The sequence below is a fragment of the Grus americana genome, chromosome 1, assembly GCF_028858705.1.
Source record: "Grus americana isolate bGruAme1 chromosome 1, bGruAme1.mat, whole genome shotgun sequence".
NCBI classification, from domain to species: Eukaryota; Metazoa; Chordata; class Aves; order Gruiformes; family Gruidae; genus Grus; species Grus americana.
Genome location: NC_072852.1, coordinates 70,523,125 through 70,550,994, shown reverse-complemented (window position 1 = coordinate 70,550,994; position 27,870 = coordinate 70,523,125). Strand labels below are relative to the sequence as shown.

Here is a 27,870-nt window from a genome sequence, read left to right as displayed (position 1 = left end):
TACAACACAGAACTGATGGCCATTTGGATGGCAAACGTACTACTGAAGTACAGTATTTCACAAATACATGCCAATTTTAAATATCTCTACGCTTGGTTACAGGCCAGCAGCAAGCTTACAACAAGGCAAAATCCACCAAATAGATCTATTAATCTCTTCACAATCAAATGGTAACCCCTAGTGCTAAGGCAGAGCATGTTCAAACAAGGTGGCAGAGAAAGATGGAAAGGCTTAGCATGAAAGAGGGATCCAACTCAGGTAGCAACAGCTTTGAACAAAGTTTATTGAAATATAAAAACAGATTTTTAAGCATAAAACATTAAATAAAATGTTTAAAAATAAACATTTAATAAATGTGACCATTTTCTCTATAATATACTTGCTTGAACTAAAAGTGGCAGATGCTGGAGACTAGAAATTCCAGCAGAGCTCTGTTCACTCTAAAAATGTACAAAGTTGCTATAAAGTGATAATGGCTTACAGTTCTCAAGCTAAAATGAAATGAAGATCAAATGCAGAGTTAATTCTATATAATTATGTTAAAATCAGTAATACAGGGATTTGTCCAGACTGGCTACTTTATGTATTGCTTCTCAAAAAGGAGTTTGAATTACTTTTTGTAACAACTAATGGAAAAATACTAGTAATTGTAAATCTGGAAGCAAACTATCTGAAATGGCAGGAATTTTTATTCAAAGGCAATAGATGGAGAAACAAAAAAAAACAAGTGGTCACACATAGGCTGATTTCCAGATGACTTTGGGTGATACCAACACTGCCTGCTGGGACCAACCAGAGACAACAGGAAGGAAAAAAAAAATCACCATGTGGTGGATTCTATTTAGGGATCATAAAAAGTAACTTTAAGAAAAGAAATCCCACAGAACTTTTACTGCTGCCGATCCACAAAAAATAATCGTGTAACATTTGGTTTCAGATTAAATTTGTTTGGCATATAAGCTTAGTAGATCATTTTATTTTTACAGTTAGAGCCACTGGTAAAAAAATTGCCATTTAAAAGTTTGAAGTGTTTTCACAAAGGTACTCCTCAAAGCGGAACCACTGCCTCAGCAGGCAGCACAGCACAGGCAAGGTCCTCGAGAGGAACCTGAACGTCCCTCTGTGCAAAGAGCAAACAGCTTCAAAGAGAAGACTAGAAGCAGGAAACAAGTTATCACATGGAATAATTGGTCCCTTACCCGATTCAGTGGCAATTCTGCTGTATGATGTCATAAGAATTACACAGATTATCACAATTGGAGTATGATCACAAATGCTTTCAGAAGATCTCCCCCAAGACTGATTCAATCCTTTCCAAAGGGTGTCACCTTTCTATGGCTCTTCACCTCGTGTGCTAACTTGCACACGTGCAAAGCCCGTGTAACACTCTACCAAATCAAAACAGTTAACTCGGGTACTTGCCCTTGCACTCAACAAGGCACTTGGTAACATTCATTCAGATACCTACATTCTTGTCCAGACTACTGCGAGCAGTTTTCTGCCTTCCAATCCTCCAACAAAAATCCAAGCACCTGACTGTGCGGGAAAACACATATATAAAAATACTGGGCAGAAGCTGTTTCCATCATTTTGGGGCAATGGTATCTGTTGGGCCATGCCTCAACCTGGGTATTTAGGCATGAAAGTAGCATAAGGTAATCCCTGTACTAGGTGGTTTAATTGGGGGGTTTAAAAAAGCCTTTCTTTCTGACTAAAGTCAGAAGTGTGAGATACTGGACTGATGTTAAAACATGCAGTGATATAAACCGTACATGGTGTCCCCCTGATTTATATTTATATAAATGTTTCATTCATGCATCTTTCCTAACCTTCATTGTGCACATACTTGTCACTGAGGATCTCAAACTGCACAGAACAAATGGTCCTACTGGGCAGACGTTTTGAAAAATTAAAATAAAATTTTTCAAGCAAGTCTTACAGTTTGTTGCCATATGCCTATGACTGGGAGAAGACATTGATTTTGGAGTTTACCAGCCCCTGTATAAATGAGAAATAAATGGCAATTTTGGCATTCCATATACTAAATAACAACTTAAAGGATTATTTATTTTTTGCTTTTGGCTAGTTGCCATGCATTCCTTAATTAAAAGATGCCAGGCCCAAGCCATTCCTTCCATATAAGGGGACTGGGAGAATGCTGTTCCTAGGATCTGTTTTCCCTTAAAATGAGTCAGCTGTGCAGGAGTGATATTTTTTACACACAGTTTACTCCAAGTCCACAAGGCTGATAGATTGCCTGTGTAGTCAGATGAGAGCCCAAGCATGGAAGGCAGCATTGGCAGAAGGTACAACGCAAGTGTGTTGCCCTCTGCCAATACACATTGGGAAATAGTAGCATGGCACAGCTAGTTGCACTGTAGATTTAGATAAGCAAGAATTATTGGGGGAAGTTGAGGAACAGTCTCACCCCTCAGCAGGAAGGTGACAAAGCTCACTCACCTGAAGCAGGCCAGGACCTAGACAATTAATCCTAATGATTCATCAGGAACACAATCAAGCTCCTGGAGAGCCCCAGCAGAGAACTATTGAAAAACCCATGCTGTCTTTATCCCAAACTTGTAGAGACTACCCTAAACCCCATGCCCATCCAGACCTATGATTTTAACACAAAGGTCTCCTCTTAAAATAATGTTGTCAAAATGGCACCCTAGGAGGCTCCTGCTCATAGATTTCCAAATCACCTGCAGGCTGTTTGCACTAGGAAGGAGCACACTGAGGCAACACACACAACAGCAATCACTAGGGCTGCAAACCCAGCTCATGAGCCAATGGTCAAATCAAGGTCCCTTCATCTCAGGCATCTTCATGGATTCTGTGAGCCAGGTAGTCACTTCAGCCTCAGTGACTTCCGTGGGGCCTGCAGTGGTAGCCATATAGAAATGCATCAACTCCATCACCATTAATGAGTTTTATCTGGGCATCAAGAGAGCCCTCTAATGGAAGTAGAATATAATTTTCTAGACATATACATTGTTCCCTTGCTAAATCCAAACTAAATCTGTTTAACATAACACCCTTGTTCACGATGAGTGATAAGTTATTTAGCCAGATTTTTCTTTCAGCTTGTTGAGGGACAAGGGGAATGTCCCACCACTACACCCAGCTTTCAAGAGTAACATGCAAACAGCATTTCTTTGACACATTTTCATTTAAATTTAGCACATGCACTGAGTAAAAGATGCTGCTAATGGTGATACTGCCAAAGGCCCTCATCCAGCATATATTGAAGCCAAAAGAACGAGTCCCACAGCATATAGCAGATTCTGAATAAAGGCCATCATGGCTGGACACGTGTGATACATCCTTTCAGTCTTTACTTGTTGAAATATAGGAGCTTGCGAGAAGGTTGCACAGCCCATATAATTTTTTTCGCACTTCCAAAACAGAACAGCTTAGTAACTGCTCTGCAAACACATTAAAAGAAATGTGGCCAAAGACATTGGTACTACATATGTTTTCTAAGTTATAAATAGAGCACGCCGTACATGCTTTCATTGCTTAGGACAACATCCTCCAAGGAAAGGCAGACTGACTGAAGAGGCCCCTTTTAAAGTACTCATTAGCGATAGGGTTTTTTATGTCCAAAGGGTTCAGGAAACCCAAGTTTTGGAAGTTTATCACTATTGAAGTAGAACAAGTTCTTCCAAGTTTTGCTTCACAGTAGATTTCCCCAAAATTCTTGCCAGATGCAACCGGGATCTATTTGTGCCCAGTGCAGCTGGTAACACATTTGTTCTCCCTGATATCATGGAAAGGCAAAGGAGAAATTAAAACATAGTAAAGTCACACTGGCGCCGTACTTCAAGCAGACACGACTATTTTGGTAGCTGAAAAAGTAGTTACTGTTGACATATACTTTAAAATCATTGCAAATGAAAGCACTACAAAATATTTACATTGTAGGAAAACAAGCTATTGATTACAAGCTAACCATTGATTACATTTAGCTTAAAGTAGCTTCCTTGTTAGGATATTTCAGCAAAGACAACTGTTATAACTGACACTTGTTTCTAAAGTTCAGAGGTACTGTAGTTGTGTACATAACTAATTTATCAGTAACAATTATTTTTACTTAGTACATACTACAGCAATGGTTTAACTCAACGTTATCACAAGCTGTTGCGTGTAGACAATCCCACTGACTACCCTGCCTTTAAGGTGTTATAACAGCATTTGCTGCACAGCACACTTCATCTCTTGCTGAGAAACATACTTCACTAGTAACATACTAAATTTGTGCCCTGAATGTTCCTCTTGCTACTCTGCATTCAGGAAAGAGCATGACCAGCATAACTTTAATACATCAGAATTGCCCACAATTACTGAGAATTTGAAATATGAATGTATTTTCTTTCATTTAGCAATAACTGCCCAAGAGAAGCCACTAAACTACTCTCAAAGTTATGCAAACCAATCTCCAGTTTCCAAAGTAGAAGAGACAAGCAGTCTCCATATCCACAATTGGAGCTATGAAGAAGGGAAGAACCTAGTGAACTACAGGGGTTTTTTTTCAGTGCAAGCAGTGGTTTACATTTGGGATGAGTCATCTTGCTGAAATGCAAAGTTGTTAGGTCAGCTCCATATTGTGGCATAATCATGGTGAAATAGAATCACTTACATTAAGAAGGCGATTGAGAAAACTGCTTTGCAAAACCATCAAAAACCAGTAAAGTCAACTACATGGTTCAGAGCTGAATTTGCATATTTCACAATTTTCAAGTTTCCTGTCTTTTGAAGGTTTGATTGTATATCAAATGTAACGGCAACTTCCCCAATGAATTTGTTGCAAGCGTTTATTTGTGTTATCTTAAATATGCAGTAGCTGGGTTTGCATTTACTTTGTAATTTTTCTAAAAAAGCCCATAGAATGGGGAGAAAAAAAGTTAAACACTCCAGGCTTGACAAGAGAGCAAAGAGACTCTACTGCAGAGAGTCACAGGGTCAACCTCTGTCTGGGACAAGAGAAGCTTCAGCCATCCCAAACGTTCACACACCCTTGAAAGCATAATATCCTCTATTCCTGAAGGCAACAGCAATAAACGAGAAGCTGCATCCAAGGGCAGGAAAGGAAGATTGACTTACAGGAGCCACTGCTTAGTCCTAAGTAGCTATTCCACAACTGTCAGCTACAATTTTCTCTTGATACATCTGATGCTGTCCATTCGGAGATGTTAGCAGACTTCACATGCCACTAGCCAGATCCATAATGACAACTTATACACTCCAATGGAAACAGAGCGAGTCATCACAGAAGCAAGAGCACCACTGAAGGCCAGCTGCTTATGGATTATAGTCCACATCCTTAAACTTCACTTCCCAGCACCACCAAAGTATCTGCAGCTTCTTCAGCCCCATTTCCATAACAACATCAGCCCTCGCTTCTTTCTTCACTTGTAAATTCACTTCCCCTTGGCTGGGGAACAAACATCTGTGCACCTTCACCTCCCAATGTGGTCCCCAGCCACCACCAGCCAGCCAAGAGACAGCATCCAATGGAGTAACAAGGGCTGAGGGACCACCTCAGTCCTAGGCTGACCAGACAGCTCGTGGGACAAACCAAACAAATACACATCAAGTTCATGCTGCATCTGTAGCCTTCATTTGTCTTGTATACAGATGCTGGGGTGGGGTGGTTTTTTGTTGTTTCATTTCCTTTTATTAAAACAAGGGATATTGAACATGCCATCTTTGGCTAGCTTCAATCAAATTTAACCAACAGACTTGCAGGAAGGTGGAGAGGGGAAGAGAGGGACTGCTATCAGTTGAGCATCCTCTTCAGTGCATTAGAAGGTAAAGTAAAAAAATCATACCTTCCTCAAAAGGAAAGCTTACACACCAACTTTGGATCTTCTAGAGACTCATAAACTCCTACCACAAAATTAACACTCAGATCTGTTAATCCTAGTGAGTTGGGTTTTTTTTACCCTAATCCCCTTTCAGCAGCCAGTAACTCTGGGGAGGGCCCTGGGGCTGAGGTAGCATGGGAAGGGGGGTGGCCCCCACAACCCCACTGGGTAGCCCCCAGCTCTGCAGTCCTGGTCCACCCCTCCGATATCCCACGAAGGTCTGAGTTTCCTAACCAAGTGAGTTAGCAGCCCAGTCCTGGAAATACAGGGACTGAGACAACCACGGGTAGCAAACACGAATTGAGGAAAGCTGCAACAGCAGCTCAGGGACTGCTGGTGCACGGAGGCAGCACAGGGCTTTGATTTCACAGCTCACTCACACCTGGCTGCAGTTCACACTGCATCCTACTTCAGCAGAAGGTCCTTGATAGGTACAATCCACATGTTCACTTTTTATTTTGTAAAATAGCATGGCTAAGAGCAGAGAGTTCAAGGCTGTGAGTGAACTTTTAGGTCCAGCTCCATCCATGCAAGATGATTCCCTCCACCTTCACTAACACTACTTCCTAGCCCACTGCTATTCAAAAGATCCAAATTATTGACAGACAGCTGTTTCCACTGCTTACACTAACCTGGCTCACTGGACTGAAATGGGTCACATGTGCATCCTAGCCAACAGCTATAGAGGTGGTGATCTCCACCCAACTATCACCACTAGTTCTAGAAGAGGATGCCTGTGTCCCAGGTTTCAGCGCTGTTTGGCAGCGTTTCTACACAATAGCCCAAACATTTGGTTAGGCCCATGGTTTTTTTTTTACTTCTAGACTTTCAAACTAGGTCACAACTTACAATATGGTCATCCATTATTTAAAACAGATTATTCCCTCTGCTACCTAAGGATTTAAAGCCAGCTCATACAGATTATGTCTTCCTCCAGGCAATATGAACATTCTTCTTACCTGAAGGATGTAATAAGAAAGAACAATCTTTTGTAATTATTACATATGCCTAGTTTTAAGATTAAAAGTTCTTATTCCCTGTCCACATGGACACCATGTGTGTAAGGAAATGCTTTAATTAAATTCATTGAACTACAATGTGAGCCATAATTTAAGTAATAGAAAAATGAGGTATTGAATTTCCAAGGATATTTTGTAATTGGAATGAGAGCAGCTGCCAAAAGACGAAAAAGCTTGAGGGCAAACAGTCTATGGGTTTGGGCAACAGCAGGTAAGCAGAACACTGGATCTGAGATTGATTACATGGGTTTGTCTAGCTTGAAAAGAGAGAGACTGAAGAATTAACAAAGTACGCTGCAATAAAACACACGTGTAAAAAAATGCCAGACTGAGCACACTTTATTGATAAACTGAAAACAGCAGAGTCCTTTCCTGTGAGCACACATTCTCCTGTGGTTGGAGCAGGAGAAACAGAAACACTGTTTTGCAAGTGTGGTTTCACAGAAGTTAGAATTGGTTCAGGTAAAATTATTTATGGTCTGATTAGATCTTGCTTAATTTTAGCTAGTTCTTGGGAGAAGGTCCGGTTACATCCATGTGTGCTTGGAGTCATGCTATAAAATGCAAGCAGTTAGGGAAGCCTTCACCAGGTTCTATAGTACTTCCACAACTGATTGGAAAACATTCCCAGTGTAAACGAGCCTTGGAAGTCAAGATTCCCACAATTTGCTCCTGCCATTGAAAACATCTTACTGCATGATCTGGGCAAGCATCCTGGTCATCTGAGGCTGCTAGGTTCTCACTTTCAGTGAAATGAGCATCTCCTGTCCTCACAGGATACCAAGCGATGAGGAACTGTCGATGCTTTCAGATATCACGGGACAGGGCAGTAAAAGTGCAAAACTGAGGAGAGCAGAAAAGAATATGGCATAAAGACTGCTAGGACCAAGCACCAGGGAAACATTCACCAGACCATCAGATATAGACTATAATAAACAGAGAAAGTAAGTATTCTTTATTGACCAAAAACCACAGCTTAAAATTAATACAATACTATACAGAGGTATCAGACCTACCCCTATCTCCCAGTTATGCAGTAACCACTGCTTACTCAGTAAGAACATAAATGTACATATGAAATAAAAGAAACTGAATGGAATTCTCAAACCCAACTCCCACAGGCTACCCTAACATTAACTATATATATTTAACAGATCCATTGTTCTAGCTTAAGTCAGAAGGCCTAATAACATTTTATTTCAAGTTTTCCAACAATTGGCAATATTTTGAGAGCACCTGGAGACAAAAGCTCATGTGAGAATTGCAGGCTTCCTTGGAAACTATGGACTTACTATTGCAGAGGGAAAAGTTAAAATATAACCTACACATAGCCCTAAATGTTCACAAGCGAACAGAAAAAAAATGGATAACTCAGTCTCATTAGCTTAAGCCAAGTACAGAATTTGGGAGGAGCCTGACTCATGTTACTGGAATGTTCAGTGTTGTCAATATTGGATAAACTCCCTGTCACACCTACCCTTTTTACACTTCAGTCCGGACAGTAGAACTGACTTCAGATCTAGGTTTGGATTTTTGAATGCTGAAATCCAGCAATGATCAAATTTAATCAGGTCTACCATGCAGTTACAAACCATCTTCAGTGAACAATGAAATCTCCTTTACAGGCAAGTAATCTACTAAAAATCAGCTATAGATAGTGTAAGAGATCCAATTGTTTTCACTTAAAATTAAACATGATTTTTTCAAGCCCAAACGGTTGCCAAAATAAACCATAATGCCCATAATTACATCATAACACAAAAGGCAACCTAAGTATCCCTTTCCTGAGGTAATAATGTCATCTAATCAATTTAATTTCACATTATTAGTTGTGCAGCAATAGGAGAGGCAGGGTGTTAGGGCATTAAGTGTTACATGTCCTTACACAGCTTTGAAAATTCAGCCCTGGATCAGATCTCTGAAGACCTCCCTCAGAACTAAGGGTAGCAGAGAATCACATTAAGGCACATATTTCTTATCTAGGCACACAGATCTGTAAACCCTCTTTTTAAACAAATGGATTTCTTGTGAAACATATTTCAGACCTTGTCCCTTTTGTTTTCCAGTAAGACACAGTGAGCTGCAGCTGCTGCCAGACCTCTGTTTATGCAAATGGGAAGAAATTTCATTTCCCATTTAGCCAATGCTACAAAAGTGACCCTCATAATTAGCTTCAGGTTCTTTTCCAGAGGGTTTACTAGGGGGTCATAAGAGCAGTAAAGCCACAGCAGAAAAAGCATAAGGACAGCTCGGTTCTTGAACCTGTAACTTCACATGAACTAGCTCAGCCTTCCTACATTGCCCTTTTCAGAAAGGTCTAAACAAGGGAACAAGATAAAACTTGCATTGACTGCACAGCCAGGGTGACTTGCGCAACTCCTCTGCAATAGTCCACATCTCTAATGAGTCCAGGACCACTGACACAAAAGACAGTAGGGTGCACCTGGAGAGTAACACTCCAGGTATTATGAATACTTTGTACCATCTTCAGCTCCATCTGCCTTTTGGTGCAGGCAAGGTGTTTGTTCCTTAAGAGCACCTTTCTTTGCCTGAAAAAATATTGGATGTAGGACTGCGGCACTTAAAACTATTCATGTCACTGAACTCTTAAAGGGCTGGTTAAAGCCCTTCCAACACAAGTCTCCTTGAAAGGATTCAAGAACTTAAACCAAACATTTCCTTTTTTCCATCTAACATCCTTGCAAACATACCAAGATTCATGATCATTTCTACAAGTTAGCTGCCTCATCTCTAGCAATCAATCTTCCTTCCACCATTCCAGTCTGGAAACCCTTTCTAATCCTAGAACAGTCTCATCACTGGACTCAATTATTTTTTCCCATTAATAACAATTAACATGCTGCAATAAAAACAGCCTACAGCTCTGCAGTATGTGTGCATCCCTGGGAGCAGCATTAAGCTGTATGGAGCTGTCAGAAGAAAGGTGACTGCAGCCATGGAACAGTAGAAGCTGCTGGTAAGAGAAAAAGCAAGCACAACTCCTCTTTAGTCAGTCCATCTGTCTTAAGAGACTGATCAATTGCAGAAAGGAGATGGCCAGGTCTTAAAAGCCTGGTTTGTCTGTAAATAAATCAAAAGGTAGGACAGCTTTGACCAAAAAAACAAGCTACAGTCCTGCCTGCAGCTGCTATACTGGATCCAGATCCTAGAGCATATCTCCTTTGACAGCTGAGCAGTGGGCAAGCATCACCTCCCAGTTTGGCACATCCAGCACATTTCAAAGATATACCTCCTTCTCTGGTACTTCCTCTAGGACTTTGTGGTCACCCCTGCCAAGACACACATCAGCACTTAAGGAGACCTGACCATGTGCAAGGTTAAGTGAGCCTTGCTGACTCTACATGTCCCAAGTACTGTTTACCTCTTCAAGGATCATTCAACATAGCACGGACTTTGCAAGGATACTTCTTATTGACAGTGTTTTGAAGCTCGTTTTGCCACCATCTCAAAATATTGTTTATAGAGGCAATTAAAGTGCCAGGTGTGATTTTTTTCCCAACTCTGTAGACATTTAGTCAAATAAACTCCTCAAAAATGCAGTATTCAGTCAGCAAGCAAAGGCTCAGACATCAAGAATTCTGCCCAGAGCATCTGACAAACACCAGCAGACCCAGGCAACATGAAACACCTACTAGTATCTTTGGTAGCCAACAGTTTACTCAGTTCATCATTCACTGGTGCAAATATCCAGCAATGTCTGTCCAACCTTCTTCTCCGCTGGACCTCCAAGTGAGGTGGCTGACACTAACCAGTGAACATCCACAATCCAGAGCCATTTGCAGCCTCTGGCAGAAGCATTGCTTGCTCTGGTCTTGTACATCCATCACTAAGACCACGTGCTTTCAGCATTACTGATTCTGACCAGATCTCTTGGCTCCATCACTCTCCTTGATCAAGTTTTGGTCTTTTGCAGCCAGTCACCCCACAGACAAAGCACCTCCAAACACCAATGTATCACCATGTCTCTTCCTGCCGCAGTGAGCCACATCTTAGCAAAATCTTCAGTACCAAAAGAGACCACAAGTATTCAAGGCCCTTGAACAGAGTCTGCTTCCCCAGGGAAATGCTTCCCCAGGAAGACAAAGTTCTTTGTCTGGGCTATCTTTATGTTCCACTCCAGGCTTTATTAGCAGTTCAGCAGGAACACCACACCACTTTTAGCAGGAATGTCATCTCCACTCTACTCAACTGAGTTTCTTTTGCTTTGTAAAAACATCTTCTGGGCAGACACTGGGGAATTACTCCTGACCATAGGGCAGCCTTCCTCATGAGAAGTCCTGACACTGTTGGGCATGTGCTTAGCATCAAACCTTCAAAAGCTACCTAATGCCTGGAAAACCCAGCCCCCCAGCACACACACATAGCATCACACACAGGCAGAGGGTTCACCACCTCAAGGATGGGGGCAGATGACAGTACAGGCATATTCACAGCCCATGCCCATTGTGATAGCTTTGCCCATATTAACGTCTCTCAAATTGAATTTCTTCACTTTTCATCCTGTGTTGAGCCAAGGCAGGCCTTTCTTTTCCTTCTCTCATCAGTCCCTTGACCTGCTTCTTCACTCTATCTCTTTCTCTAGATTTAGTAACTCTATATTAGCCCAGACTCAGTAAGGTCACACCCCTTACTCCCCCAAATCTAGAAAGAAAAACTTCTATGAAATTCATAGGAATTCACCCCAACCCTTTTCTCACTAAAAGCATGGATGCCCTTTCATCATAGTCACCTGTGGAAACAGTCAGCCTGACTTCTGCCCACCCATTATTCCTTTCATCCCTTCCCTGCAGGGAAATTTACATTTCACAAATAACCAATTTTAAATCAATTTGAAAGAATTGCTCAGAAGCTATTAAATTCTTTCAGGTTTTGTGAATAGAAGAAGAAATAAAAAAATCCTAAGGATGCAAATGGGGATCCATACTGAGAGCAAGGCTACAGCTTTAATTCACAGGTTATCTGTGCTGTTTGACCTTTCAAGTAGCTGAGCAGCACACCTGCAACTTGAAGCCAGCCATATTACATTATTTTCTTTCACTCAGCCAGCAACTGGGGGATGTACAAAGGCAGCTGTGCAGATATTCTGTGTGAGAGAAGGAAATGGGAAATACCTGCAAAACACCATAATCATAAAACCATAGGAGAGAAAAAAAATAAAATCAGGCTTTACTAATTCTATCATTACCAGATTAATTTCAAGTTCATATTTTTAACTTTGTTAGTAGCCACACATTCTCGTCTTACCTTAGCAAAGCACAGAGGAGCCAAGCCAAGCACTTTAGCACAAAATTTCCTAAGCACAGACAAGCCAGGAGCCAAGGCCAATGCAGCAGAAGCAGCACACAGGTCAGGTAGTCCCACACAGAGTGCTGGTAACAGGGTCCATCAACAGCTCCAGCCACAGCAAGCAGCAAACCAAGTCCAGGGCCCATCCTGGGAACCCCCTTAGGAGCAGCAGGTGACAAAGACAGAGGACTGGAAACACAAGACAAGGCACACCATAGGGCCCCATCCAGGACAGAGCTACCAACAGCGCAGGTCTGATGTCCACTCAGGAGGCAGAGCCAAATACAAGCCCAGAGACCAACATTCCTGAAACTTGGCCTAGGGAAGGACTGATGGTCTGGAGCTGAGCTTAAATGGGGCTCCTGGGCCCATGGGTGTGGATGGAGGCCTCAGGTGAAGCTGGTCAGGGACATTACAGCGTGTTAGTGCCCTCAGGGCCCTAACAATGAGCACATGTTACCACCTTTTCTGGGACTTTATCAGTGTAAGTAACATGGGGAAAAAAAGATGAGCTTTCAATATCATGTCATTCAATTAGAGGCAAATTCACTTATTCTAAACGTAGAAGGCATAGCTTTAGGATTTTCACTTTAAGGAAGAAAGAGATGCTTGTCTCTACATTTTAGCCATATTATTCCTTCTCAGAGCCTCACAATTAATATGGGATATCATGCTTTTATGGTACAGATGCACACGTTCATTGTCAAAGCAAGCACATCAGAATATTTCCTAAACACTGAAAATTAAGTCATACACAAATCCTATCACAGCCAGTTTCTATAGTAAGCCATCAAGGATTTCAAAGTGAGATCACAAAGACAGTCAGGCCACTTGGTGCAAATTCAGGAGGAAGGCTTTAATGTGGATCATCCCTAAACTGAGCCCATCCTGTCTTGTGTATTCACACTGCCTCCACAGAACTGGATTCTGGATTTCATGAACGGTCAGAAAGACAGACACAATTCTCTTAGGGGAAGGATGCTGCTAAGAAACTGCTGTGGTCAGTGAAAGCCCTCCAAAATTACTCAGACCCACTAAGGTGATCCCCTACCTCCAAAGCCCCCCCAGCTCTGCACCTGAGGGTCAGACTTCTATCTGTGATTTCACCCCTGAAGTCACCAAGACAGACATGGAAGCTGACAGGTAACAGATAACACATCACACTGCTGTGTCACCATGAACCAGGTCTCTTTTTGCGTAACCAAATGAGCATGTGGAGAAAGAGCAGATGACTAGGGCATGGCAGCCATGCTTGCAAGAAAAGGGACATTGTTCCTCTTGGAAGTTATTTCTAACAGCTGTTGTCTTTAAATCTACATGTGCCATCACCAACAGCATCTACCTTCACATCGTGCAAGTGGCTGTAGTTTTGCATTTTGGACTACCAGTACTGTGAGATGCCCGATAACCATGGCTGTCGCATTGCTAGTGGCAGCAGGCTCTCCCTGACAGAGAGCAGACTTTCACTTTGCATCTTTCTGAACCTACCCCTGCACTTAGGAATGACACAATAGGTGAGCACAGCCCGTTGCAACACACGTTCTGGGGAAAAGCTCTGCCATTTGCACCAAACCCAAACTACAGCATTCATCTGATGTTTGAAGAGAGCTCATGGGAGCTACTGCGGGAGCTCATGGGAGCTCACAGGAGCTACTGCGGGGCGGGGAGGGGGGTGACTTCTCCATGCACACACCCCACTAGAGCAGTGAAACGCTGGTTCCCAAGGGGACGCAGCACTTGGACAGTTAGCGCCGACTTTTCGGCTGAGAACAGCACCATGCCTCTCCTCTCCTCCATAGTGGGCAGAAAGTTGGGTTTGGCAGCCAGTCCTGTCTTAGTGCCTTCTGCAAACACACACAGATGCAACAACGCATCTGCTCACACGCACAGAGGGAAAATATGGAGTTGTTTTCATTAGTAACAGGGAATCTATGAGACAAAGATGGTGCCAATTAGAGAGATTTGTCACTGTCTTTTCAGACAGAGCCTAGGACAGGGAATGCCACAGAAAGAGGACAACACAGTGAGGGGCTGTGCTGCGAGTACCTAAGGCAGAGAGAGTCATTACAGAGCCAATGGACATAGGAAATTAAAGATTTCCCAACCAAATCATAGGGATTTTGCATTTTAACTGAGTTCTCAGGCTTCAGTTTTAATTGTGCTTTTACTTGGTGCAAAGCAGTTTTAAAAATCAGCTTAGAGGGAGAAAATGAAGAGGAGCAGTTATATGAGGCTTGGGACATTTAGAGCTAAAATGCTGACTGTTATCTTGGGCAGTTCACAAATAGTACTTACGCAAGCTGGGAACTGCTTCACCACTGCCAGTACTCCTTTAACTCCTGACCTTTTCCTGGACGTCAGATGGGAATGATTTTTAGTCTATCCGGTCTGGACTGAATTTGATCCCAAGCACCAGGGCAAGGAAAGAAAAAAGTTTATTCTTTAAAAGCTTTACATACTGGATGCTTAAAATTTAACGCTCGCCCCTTAGAGCTATATTCCTAGCTCAGAGCTGGTAAGAAGCAACATGTTTTTTGCTTTAATCCTTTCCAAAGACACATTCCATAAATCGTTAGCATCCTTGCCAACCACTCAGTCTCTTAGTGAGCCCACATACCAGCTTTAAAGTAAGCTCTTCTAAAACCAATGCAACAGTCCTGTGGGTTAAGTTTATATTATTTCCAGATTTGTATAGCTGCAGGCTCCTTTTTAAAGTTGCAAATGATAAGTCATCTCTTTGTTGCCAGTACTTTTCTTTTTTTTTAAAAAAAAAAACTTTGTTTAAACATTGTTCACTGATGCACTTAGTGAAAAACAGACTGTACTAGCTATAACATAGCTGTATATGTTGTAGCATCGGGAATAGAATATGTATTTTGCAGCAGGAGGGTTCAAGAATCCCTGCTTGGACAATTCAGTCTATTAATAACTCCAGTATAGATACCAGTGCTTAAAAACAAATTAAAGCAACAAAAGCAACATATTGCACTGACACAGCACCTTTCATCTCAAAAGATACCAGTTGAATATCCTCAACAGCATAACCACAAGCTGTCCAAAGAAACTACCCTAAAAAATATACAAGGGCATCAGGGACTTCCCTATAGTCTCATGCCAGCTACTCACAGGGAAAAAACCAAGCATAATACAGTCACTCCTCCTTCTGGCACACTGGGGTTCGGTAAAGTCCTGTTTGCTCACTGATGGCTTCATCTCTTCCTGCCCTGACCCGCACAGAAAGCAGGGAAACAGGCACCAAATGTTTTCAGAACATTGGAGTCCTTGCATTTTCTCTATTTCCTGAGAGATTGTAGAAATTTCTTGTAAAAATAACACCACCCCAGAATTACATTGTAGAAACATAAATGTGTGAAATGCTCCTCTTTTCACCTTTTACTCCCTTGCTTAGTTTTGTCTTCCACTGTACTTACTCTCCATCAGACCTGCCACAGCTCACCAAAATTCAAGCTGGAGTTGAGAAAGCATTTGCTTCTCCCCACAAGAGGAGTTAATTTTCTCCTCCATCTTCCCCTGGTTTGAAAACCGGGCACTTTCTCTAGCTTCTTTCAGGAGTTTGGTACCAGAAGCAGAAACAGAGAGGAGCGAATGCAGAAAACTCTGGGGAGCGATGCTACCTTGTATCTTCAGACCTTATTCCATGGGGCCTCTTCCACTCTGGCTTGCTCTTGCAGCTCACACCAGGGCTGCTTCTTGGTGGTTGGTGGGAGCTCTCGGTTTACTTAAAGCAGAATCTACTTTTACACTCTCACCTGCCAATATATGTGTAAAGCCGTGCAGTGGTGCCCAGCAAAGAGACTGAATTTGTTTTTAAATAATACCTCCTGCAATCTCATCAGCCTCCAACTTAACCTTGATAAACAACAGGGAATCGGTACTGGAAGCTCCAGTCAGGACTGGATTGAGGCTAGCCGGCTTTTTGTCAGTATACTGCATTTATCAGTATACTGTGCTTGACCCTTTTTATGGATCAGCTGGGAAACAAAGCTCCCATGCCTGCCTGTGAACTCACACTCTGGTTCTGCAAACATTTATATAAACAACTTAATCCCACATACTTGACTGGTCTCCTAATTGAATATTTGCAAGACTTTGACCTTAGCGTAAACTGACTTCACAGGAGACCAGGCAGCAATTTCCATGCATTAAAAGACAAGACTGGCATTAAAATACAAAAAACCCATTCTCTCCATGTCTAAATTCACCCTGATTTTACCTTTTGTCCCTCAAAACAGCGAACAAGAGAAGGAAAGTCAGGACGCATAATCAGAGGGAGACATGAAAGCAGAGTTGACTAACAAGCATGTCCAGTTCCCCTTCCCTCACTCTGTTGTACTGTCATGGTCAGCCTCATTGCTTGAGGGCCACAAAAAATCAGATACGGTACATCTGTTTCTAAAATTTAGATCTCTAACCGAGAAAAGTCAGAAGGTTGCTTTCAAAGTCTCATTCGGCTGCTTACGCTCTTCAGCAGAAAGCAGAAAGTAGGGCTTCCACGCACAATTAATGCGATTATTTATTGACCTTGGGCATACAGAGGAGCTACTTCAGAAAACTACGTGAGCATATCATAAAGGTACCGTGCTGCCTGGCGGGCTGTGGTACAGCAGTGAAGTTGCATAATTATTTTGCAGGTAAAAGTGAGTGAAGAAGCCTGCAAGACTAAGCTTCCTCCTGCCAGTGCCTCAAGCCAAGGGCTGGAATGCTTTTGGGATAAGCCTTGAGCTGGAACGAAGCTATTCCCCTCTCATTTCCCTTAAATGGTGTGTCTGACTCACTGTATTTGGGGGACATGCCTTGGTTACTCACCGACTGTTTATCTAAATTCTAATCATGTGACTGAAATAACTGGTTTATAATCCCCGGATCGCAAGGACCCAGATCCTGGTATCTCTCACACTGATTTAAATCCTGAGAGCAGGCCTACTTACATGAGCATTTACTGACCACACTGCAGAGGCAGCTCTTGCAGCGAGCCGCAGGGCAGAGCCCAGCCGCCCTTCGCCTCTTCCAGCCCAACCGCTCAGCCTGGCATGGCGTCACGTTTCCAAAGGGACCTTGTGGGTCACCGAGGGAGCGAAAGGGTGGTCCTCTGGCTAATCTGTTTAAGCAAAACAGGCTCAGACCCTTGTTGAGCCATAACTTAAGACCGGAGGATGGCGCAGAAAATTTCGCTCGGGCTTTCTCTCCACTCCAATTCTCTAACTGAACAGAGATAGAGATAAGAGATAGAGATAAGTTGTGGGTTTTTTTCCCCTTCTCCTGCCTTCGTAGGCTGTGGTTTCCCCCATTTAACACCAGTTTCTCAGCATGGTGTATAGCACTGCTGGGTTGGCCTTTCAGACAGACTTTTTGCTGCAAGTACGAGTGATATTGTTCAAGACCTTCATCTGCTTTTATAAAGTATATAAAATAAATCTGGATGGGAGGAATAGCCAAATTGGTTCAGGACTGGGCCCGATATTTTTTGCCTCAAGTTCTGCTGGCAACAGTGAGTAAATTCAGTGCCAGTCATCTTCTCCTGATGCTACAGAAGGAGAGGAAGCCTTCCTAGCTGCAGGGATGCTGACTTGCCATCCTGTCGTTCAGCCACGGAGAAGGTGGATGTTGGGGCAGAAGGTCGGGAAAGGGAGCGTTCCCTGGACTGCAGCCTCAGCTGGACGCACAGCGCTGCTCTCTGTAATGGCAGGGGCCAAGAGGATCTGTGAGTCCACATGCTGGGAGTGAAAGGACACTAATTTGTTGACAGTTAACAAAGCCGGTATCTGAGGGATGTGTCATAACATTCCAAGGAGCAAAACTACAATAACGGAATGTGTTTTCACTTTAGATAGTGTCTTTTTGGCTAATAGATGCAGAGAAAAACAAAGGATGAGTCTTTACGAGAGAGGGGGAGGTAAAACTCACTACTTTGAACCCTGCAGATGGCCCTTAGAGAAGGGGCAGGTGGTGGGACTCACTAGTAGTTAAATCACAGCTATCCATACACGTGGAGAAAAGATAAACGCTCATAACTAAACTCAACCAAGTCCCATTGCTGGCACAAACTCTCAGCGACATCCATGGGGTTTGGATTAGGCCTCTAACGAGCTGCCTTTATCCCTTCAACTCTGCAGTTGCCGGAGGTGCCAAAAGTGGATTTGGGGAATATAAAACTAGAGAGAAATTCCCACAGCAGCACTGAGGTCTTTAGCTGGTACTCGTAGAGAGCGTATTTCTTTGCCAACTCCATAAAGCAAGATTGCTACAGGGGGACTCGTGATTGTTTGCTTTATCCATCCCGCACCACGTCAGACTATGCACTGGGTCCTCCTTACTTGTATGTCAGCTTCTCCCTAGCGACATGACCTAAAATAAGACTGCCAAGGCTATTAGGCATCTTAAAGTGACAGAACACAATGTGAACACTCGTTATGCTCTCTGTTCAGCTGGATTTCTTAAATATCTTCTAGATGGTGGGCTTGGCTTACTTAAGGACAGAAGAACAAAAAGCCACGTCTTTGTTCAAGTATTGTTCTTCCTTCTGAGCACAATGGGTTGTGTTTTTCATCCCTACAGTGCAACAGGTTTTCGACACAATGGATGGAAATACTAAGTCACAGCTCTAAAATGGCAACACATCACACTCTGGGGACTAGCATTTGCTTTTGAACTTGAGCGGTATAGACATTAAAAAGATTCATATCTCTTGACTTTGTCATGTACATGCAAAATAAGTGTGCATCCTGTCCTGCGAGATCTCATTAGGAAACACATCTGACATTCTTACGAAGGACAATGTTTGCTCAATTTTCATTTAGTGTGCATGGCAGGATAAGCAAGCTCTGGATCACCTTTCACCTATGCACAAAGCTGCAGCTGAATGGCAAAACCCTGTAGTGTTTGTTGACCATCATCCAGTATTACCTGTGGTGATGCAAGATCTTGGATTCTGGCTCCATCAGCTGGAACCCCAAGCACTGTGCATGATGCAGGAACAGTCTTGCCACAAAGTACTAGCACAATTCAGGCCTGTCAGCAACAAGGAGGTCAGACACCAGCATGCAGAACCAGCCTGTTCACACACAGCAAGCCAAATGCATCCATGCTGGGGTCTTCATGAATGTGCAGCGGCCACTTTTCAAACCAATCATAGGTGCACAAATTGATCTGGTAATACACAGCAGCTAGATGTCTAGAACTGACTAGGCCACTAAATTGCCAAGAAAAACAATAAGCTACTTCCAGAAAGTAACTGGGTTGGCAAGTCTACAACCTGCAGCAAAAGGAGTCAGAGTTCAACTCATCTTTTTAATATAACTGCTGATCACCATCATCTCGTGGCTATGGAGGCTGAATGAAATTGCTCATCATCGTTTTAATTAAGTTATGTAGCTACAGTACACACACTACAAAGTTTCTAATAGCAGAAGTTGCTGTCACAGAGAAGCGCAGGGTAGTAGGCATTTGTGAAAGTGCGGTTTCACATAGCTATCCAAGACCACTTTAAGAAAGCAGGGAGAAATTCAGGCTGCGTACCATTGAGTCTACTGACTTGAAGTAACCAGTTACCACCCTGCCAACTGTAGTTAAAAAACAAATGCACACCAAAAAAAAAAAGGAACCCCCATAACATTTATCTGAGGATGCATTACACCAGGGCTGGCAAATTTACAAACTGCGATTCATCATACTATGAGCAGAAAAATTGAGTCATTGTGGGAGAAAACATGAAGCCTCATGGACCAGTTTCCCTATTTAAAGGCCCCTTTCAATCAACCGAACTTTTGTACAGCAGCTGGGGTGTTCAGGAAGATGGTGTTATCTCTAAGGCATCCTGGTGCCCTCACCTGGTACAGAGCCCTCTCTGGGGCATTCGTTCAGCCAACATCTATATGGGCAGCCTGTTGCTAATGCCGTGTAATTTCTCCGGAATTAAGCTGCCAGCAGATAAAGGCAGCACACGAGGACCTGCACTGCTGTGTGGGTACTCAGTGGGTGTTCCTCCCCCCTGAAACTCCCCCTACCTGGAACATCATTTCCTGATGAGGAAACAGTTACACAGCCAACCATCCGTGACTGCACATGACCCCAAACGTTCCTCTTCCACCAAAGCCACAGTTGCAGCAGCAAACCGGACCAGATTCTCACACCCCCACTACGCCTGTTGAGTGTGGCAAGGCCAGTGCCACGCAACCCACGCACACCGGTGAATTTTACACACAAGCTCACTCGTGGTCGGCTTTCTATTTTGAGCTGAACAAAACAGTTCAAACAACATTAATCCCTTGGGGCAAAGCACACATCAAGGTTTAAAATAAAAAGCATTTTGAAGCAGTCCAAGCACATAAAAAAATGCACTCCATTGTACAGTGTTGGCCCATCTCTGCAACCGGGGAAGGGCTGACACCACCCACAGAGCCTGGACTAGCTCCTTCTCCTCGGGGCTTGGTTTATCTTCCAAACACAAAACTGTTTTCCTGACCAAAACAGAAAACAGAAACCTTTTTCGTGCTGCTTCTCCCTTTCCTTACTTTGCTGCTTAACACTCTCTTACCCCACAAAACCCACCTTCTTACTGAGGCTCTCTCGGCCCTTTCTAGGAAACATCTGCAGCACCTCAGCTGGGTTTGATGATGGAGCAGAGTTGGCAGCATCTTGGACCTCTAAGGGACATATCATCAGTTATACTTCTCTTTTTGGAAGATCGCCCACCCTGCAGTAGATTCAGGAAGGGAACAGAAAGGGCTGAAACGCCCCATTTCCACCCAGATCATTAGGTACTGACACTCGCACAGATCTTCTGCTGGGGCAGATGCTATGCAGCCCTCAGGGCAGCTATGGTTGTACCCAAGACTGTCTTCATGGGGACATGGACTGTGTTCCTGGTCGCAAGGGGCCCTCAGCCTCTCATCTTTGCCAGCCAGTGCCTGGCAATACACAAGATTTTGACGAGACGTTTCAGGTAGCACTCTACCATGTGCTGCTGCTGGGTGCAGAGGGGTTCTTGCTCCTGTTGTAGGTTTCTACTACCACTTTATCTCCATGGCTGTATTTCATCCACAACCCGTGTGTACTCTGCCCTCCACCCTGTGGAAAGTTTAAAAGGAGGAAAATTCAGATATTTTCATCACCCTACCTCCCTTCTTTCCCCTCAAATACCTGGTCTTTGAACCCAGTCACAGGCTGGGCTCTTGTCCCCTCTTCACTTATGTTTGCATGATGCTCCCATAAACTGGACGTCTGTCTCCTCTTTGAGTCTTTGAGTGCCTCTGGACTGCAGTCAACATAGTCACCATTGCTTGCTTAGGCTCAAGTTCACTGCACCATTGGCCACTCCTCAGCTGTACCACCCTCAGCCTCGGGCAGTCTGTCTTGTCACCAGAGTTTTTCAGGGTCCACCTGGTGCTCTGTGTTGCTGGGAAACTATAATTAGTTTAAACCAAGCACTGCAGCAGCTCAGGATTAGCAGGGATAGTTTAAATATTTGACTGCAGTAAAAGTTATTTCCACTCTGACCTGGGAACCATCTCCATTTGTGGCACTCCACGTCAGATGGAGTATTACCTGTTTCCTCAGGATGCCTCTCGTCCAAAGGGACAGGTGTTTTGATAAATGATCCTCACATAAAGTAAGCATGAGAGTAGCCACCCTCTTCCCTGAAGACATTTGGCCCTACTGAATTTTTCTGGGCGAGGGACGAGCCATGATAAGGAAGAGTATCACGGTTGAAGAGGGAAGCAGTGAGCAGTGCTCCTTGTCTATGAGGAAAGAACAAGATGTAAAAAAAGAAAAAAGGCAGAGGCTGAGCCAAACAAACCCTTTAGATACCTATTTGCTTCTGCAAATGCTCCTTCCTTCTTCTCTGTTCTCATCTGCTGCCTTGGCTTCCCCCCTCCATGCCTGGGATCCAGGCACCCACCGGTGCTCCTCACCGCACGCAGGCTGCTGATGTCTCCCAGGGCTCACCTGAGGCCCGTTTTTCCATTCGGCCACATATTAAAGCAGTGCTGGCTGGCTCTGGACACTCCCAGGCAGTCCCCTCTGTCTCACCAGCTTCTTTCTTACAGAGAAAACCATTAAACTTTTTTTTTAATTTTATTTATTTATTTTGTCCCCAAATCTAGCTTGAGAAATGGCTGATGAATGACTTTAACATTGCAAACAATGAGTTTTGGACAGAGATCAAGCAAGGACCTGGATGGTAAATCATTGGGAAGGTTATTGATGATGACAGACAGATGGTTAGAGAGAAAGACTAATATCAAAGTTACCTCCAGCATCTTGGCCCTGCTGACCCATGAAGCAGTGTTTTATGTGACCATCAGCTCCATCGAGCAGAGGATCGGACATGCTCACCCTGTGCATAAAATACTTTGGAAAACAGCTGTAATACTTACTGTCCTTTGATCTTTCTACTGCCTCCCAATATGCTTATTGCTACTTTAAATTAATCCCGTGATGACTTCTCAGGGAAGGGGGAGACCATTGTCCTATGGCCAACATGTTATACAGACGCCCTGAATATTTCTGGTTATTAAACACCCTTTAGCACATTTCTTTTCCGAGAGGGAGTCCTGGGTGTCCCTGTAAATTATGGCTGAGGTAACCACATTTCTGCCTGCGTAAGAATTTCCATTGTCATCCAGTAGGAAAAATGCCTCTTCGCTTCCCCTCCGCAGGCCTGCAGAGAAGTGCAGCTGGCACTGTGAAGTGGCACCCTGCCTCCTGCCCGAGAGGTAAGGGAATGATCCCTATATATGGTCTGAAAAGTGACTTGGGAACTTGCGCGAGGTAAACGCATGGTTCTACTCTGGCACACGTTGCTATTATTACATGGATGAAGCTTCTGTAGCCAGTAGCAAGGAAAAGAAAAAGAAAAAAAATATCAGAAAGATTTCCTGTAAAAAGTTCAGTAAAAATGTTGTCAGATTTTCCGATCTTTCAGAAATATTTGAAATATTTGAACCCTCTCTCAAATTATGCACTAGAGAAGAAAACAGTAAAGAAAGACAAGGATTTGGATCAATTTGGGTCTGTAACAGGACATGGAATTTTTATAAGCCTTTTTTCATCACAGTATTTTTTTCAAACCTCCCCCTTTCATCACTCCCCTCAAAGATGTGGAGACCCCACACTTTACAGATGTCCCCTTTCTAATTGTCTGACTTTTTGCTTCTTTGGTGCTCTGGGCAGAAACAAATGTAGACACAGTGCTGGTTTGGATTTTAGGGTAATACCTCCATTTTGCATGGATTAATCAACTGAATTTGAGGGTGTTGCACATCCAATAATCTGCAAGGCTCGGGTTATTTGCAAGACAAAGGCCACAGGACAGGACAATCTGGCCAGAGCCAGACGGCGCTGTCATCAGTCCAGAGATTCTTATGGGTTTCCACGATGCAGAAAGGAGGAGGCGATATGAGATGACAGAATATTAAAGCAAAATGAAGAAGTGAAGATCTTCCCCAAGCACTCCCTCACTGTTCCTTTGTAAATAAACAAACACGTTAATAAAGGAAGAGAAAAAATTCAAAATGCACTTTGCAACCAACTGAAGAAAGCTCTAGAAAGGGACAGGGTCAATGGAAGATGAGGCATGCAAGAATCATGATAGAAAGAGAAGTGCTGGAAGGGAAAAAAAGCAGTAAAACGTAAGATGGCAGGAAGAAGCAGAAATTCAGTCAAGATTAGAAAACATTTTTATTACACTTGGCATTAATAACACAAGTCCTCTAACTGTGGCTAAGACGTAGAAGGAACATCTATAATACTCCATTGTATATCAATTTAACATCAAGGGAAACAGTAACACTCTGGGAACACGATGCCCCCTTGCTGCCAGCTGCCTGCTGTGCCAGCGTGGCTGCTAGCCCTCCTCACCCTGCTCCTGGCCAAGCCACTTTCAGGAGAGGCTCAGTGAGGTCTGGGGGCTGGAGCTTGCTCGCCATGAGGCCTTTGAGAGGGGAGAAGCCAAGTCCTTCCCTGGGGACAAGCCCCTGCTGAGGGCGGGGGGACACCCTCTCTCCAGCGATGGGATGGAGGCAACATCCCGTCAGCACAGCACGCTATGCGGCCGTGCACTGCGGGCGCATCACACATTCACGCGTTCAGTGCTTTGGTTGTTTCACACATGCGCGCACGATGCACGCACGCAGGGGAAGGACTGCAAATGGCAGAAAGCAGTGGTGGGCCATCAGCATCCATCTCGTACCAGGTGGCACCCATTTTCAGTCTGCACTCGGCAATACGGTTGAGATGATCACCCAGTCAGCAACCTGTGACTCCTCGCACCCAGAGAGACGCTCCTTCGCTTTAACCCCCGAGACTGCCGGAGACAGTCTGCAATGACTCAGAAATGGGGTTTGTGTAGATAGCGCCTGCAGCGTAAAGATTTCTGGTTTTACAGGCTAAATCATTACCTTGGCATTTCCCTCACCAGAAGTGCAGGCCTCTGCTGCTTGAGTTAGCAGAGCAGAGCAGAGGAGAGGTGGTGGTGCCACCAAATGTGGGAGAAAGTAAGGAAGGGCAGGGTGAGGAGGATGCAGCCTTTGGGGAGGACACAACAGTGACCTCCCCCAGGTTCTGTGTTGGCCGTGCAGCTGCCTCCTATGCACTCCCAGCTGCAAACAGCCCGAGGCGGCTGTGCCTGCCTAATGAGGGGCTCTTCAGCTTTGCTAGCCACGCGGTAGCCACCCACCAAGCCCAGGCCTCTGTCCCATGCTGTGTCCGTGTCACCCGGGGCTTGTCAGAGCTACAGTCAGACCTCCTTTTTGACATAGAGTCTCACTGGCAAACTGAAGAACCTCTCCTTCCTAAGCATATAGACTTTCCCTTCATGTTTCCAGCTTCTCAAGAAGATGCAAAGCATGAGATTTCAAAGCCACGACATTTCCATGCACAGAGTATCAGCCCAGAACTTTGCCCACCTTGGGTGTTTTCGAGGGAAATCCACATCTGAACAAAGCAGCAGCAATCAGTACTGCTGCACTTCCACTTGGTAAAACAGATTTCTTGCAGAAGGATCCTTCGGTGCAGGACATACTAAAAAAAAGGGGGGTTTGCTTTTAGTGTTTCACTTACAAGGGAAAGCTTTGACCGCGTGGCGTTTCAGGACTCAGTAGGCAAAATCTGGACCACAGCTAACCAGGTAAATGATGAGTGATTGGTACTCTCTCCCCTCTCTCTTCCTCTCTCTTCCCCGGCTGAGGAATATATTATGTCGGATCCTGCACAGTGGTTGAGCAGAGGTTTGGCAAACACAGGGCCGAGTACATAACAGAGACTTTCAAGTGGTTGTGCTGATGCAGTAATTTCATAGTTTTCTCAATTCCAGACTTCAACCTCAGTGCCAAGAATCAATGCCATATAAAAATGAGAAGTCTAAAACAATTTTAAAATACACAAAGAGAGAGAAATGCAATACAAAATACAGCTAAAAATAAAAGAGCAAAAGTAAGCAAGTAAGGAATGCTCAAAATGGGCATGGCAGTTTCCTCTGGATCAAAATTAAGACTTAGTTACCACCCAGTCCAGTGAACCTGGAGTGGATCTGGAAGACATTAAAGATTTGGAATAAAAAAATACAGAGTTGAAAAATTATATTTAAGTTTGGTTACTAATTAAAATAAACTGCAAAAATAACAGCACCGGGTTGCCAATATTACTCGTATTTTTATACTGCTTCCAAATACCCTGGGCAGATTCGCACTGTTTAGTCCTTTGAAAGAGCAGAACATTTGAATAAAAATGCATAATCAAGTTTAAGACTTTAGAAATAGTGCACAGGAATAAAACCGTCCACTGTGTGTTCTCAAGCTTAAAAACCAAGTACCAACTGTATTAGCTCTTGATGTTTTAAATGATCATCATGGTACTAACTTGATTTTGGGGAGCAGCAGGAGTGGAGCTGCTCCAGAAGTGGGGACGAGCCGGGTTCCAGGAGCAGCCCCAACACAGGCTGTGCCCTCACCAGCGGGTACAGTCCCAGGGGGCTGACCACAACGGGCAGGTCTGGGGGCTGCTGACCAGGTCCACTGACAGCCCCATGCAGGGCGAGAGATCAACCAAGTCTGGGTCCACGCAGGGAATCTCATCAGGAGCAGGAGGAAAGGGGCCAGACACAAGGCTAGAGATAGAATCATAGAATGGTTTGGGTTGGAGGGGACCTCAAAGATCATCTAGTTCCAACCCCTGCTGCAGCCAGGGACACCCTCCACTAGACCACGTTGCAACACCGGGCCAAGCTCCAGCCAGGAAGCAGGGCAGAGGCAGGGCTGCGGACCTGCACACCTGCGGCACAGCTCAGGCTCAGACTAGGCCTGGTGCCCAGGCTGGATCCAAAATGGAGCCCCTGCACCCACAAGCAAAGGGTGCAAGGTAGGGGTCTCAGGTGCCAATTCATATTCCACCTTCATTTAATGCATCTTTTGGCTATTAAGTGTATTGAACTCCATAAAGTGCCTTTGAACCTGTATGGAAATGTCTTTTAGTTTAGTTTTTTTTTTTTCCCTAAAATGGATGTCAAGGATACTAAAAAAGAAAATCAAAGTACTTGGGTTTTTTCTTTTTTTTTTTTTTTAAAGCACTATCTGAACTAAAATGAGTCCTGCCAACAACCAATTTGCTGCAGAAACCTTACTTGCCATATATACAGGTTATCAGTGTTTGTGTGGTTTGTCACCTCTGGGCATTGGATTAAGGTTATCACTCTGCTGTACTGTGTGCCACTGGCTTATGGTATGATAAAATCATTGATCACCAGACCAGTATGGTATCTGTAATCAGCAGTGGCGGGTGGCATGCAGAGCAGAGCCACAGCAGTGGTTTCATCTCTGGACTTGGAGAACCATCTGTCAGAAGCTATTAATAATTACACTTTTTACCTCTTTCTCCTTGGAGACCCAGTATGTTGGGGGAGACATCTTCCTTCACCTTCCCCTTCTTCTCCAGCTCTTGAGAATGTTGAATATCCTTGGGATGTTCGGATGAGCGTATTTCTATTGCCAGGTCTCCTGAATGTGGTTCAGGTCTTGTTTAGGGTTAAACAACTATTTAAGAATACCACCCAGAGATCAATGCTTGCAACAGGCACTGCAGCTACTCAAACCCCTGCAACAGGCACTGTGGCTACTCAAAGTCCAGTGAGAAGCACTGCAGCTACTCCAACCCCTGTGACATACACTGTGGCTACTCAAACCCCAGCGATAAGCACTGCAGCTGAACCAGAGAACCAACCCATATCAGTATCAGTTGTCCCTATACACTAGAAAAAATGGGCACAAAAGTCAACTTGTTTAGTAAAGGATGACGACGAACCACGACCATCACAAGAACAGAAGGAAGAGACAGAATCAGAGATAACCAACCGATGCCTGTCCCCGAGTGAGCTGTGAGATACGTGCAAAGATTTCAGCCACCAGCCAGGTGAGCAATTTGTCACCTGGCTGCTCCGATGCTGGGATAACAGGGCCAGTAGCTCGGAATTAGAGGGTAGGGAAGCCAAGCAGCTAGGATCCCTGTCTAGGGAAGGATACATTGACAAAGTGATTGGAAAAGGGACCCAAGCCTTCAGCCTCTGGACGTGACTTCTGTCAGGCATGAGGGAAAGGTATCCCTTCAGTGAAGATGTTGTATGTCATCCAGGCAAGTGGACTGCCATGGAGAGAGGTATCCAGTAC

The 27,870-nt window shown here is 44.0% G+C and overlaps 1 long non-coding RNA gene across 2 annotated transcripts; it reads right to left on the bottom strand.

The window, feature by feature from the left end:
• Window positions 1-7,327: 7,327 nt before the first annotated feature.
• Window positions 7,328-27,645, bottom strand: LOC129201676 (uncharacterized). Of its 2 annotated transcripts, none has more exons than XR_008575461.1 (7): window positions 27,076-27,645; window positions 25,120-25,234; window positions 22,022-22,253; window positions 21,758-21,951; window positions 21,353-21,616; window positions 20,762-21,280; window positions 7,328-7,729 (listed from the first exon to the last, which is right to left on the bottom strand). It is a non-coding gene; the product is annotated as an uncharacterized LOC129201676 (long non-coding RNA). The 2 variants fall into 2 exon arrangements; XR_008575462.1 differs by lacking the exon at window positions 27,076-27,645 and adding an exon at window positions 25,338-26,191.
• Between the last annotated feature and the right edge of the window lie 225 nt (window positions 27,646-27,870).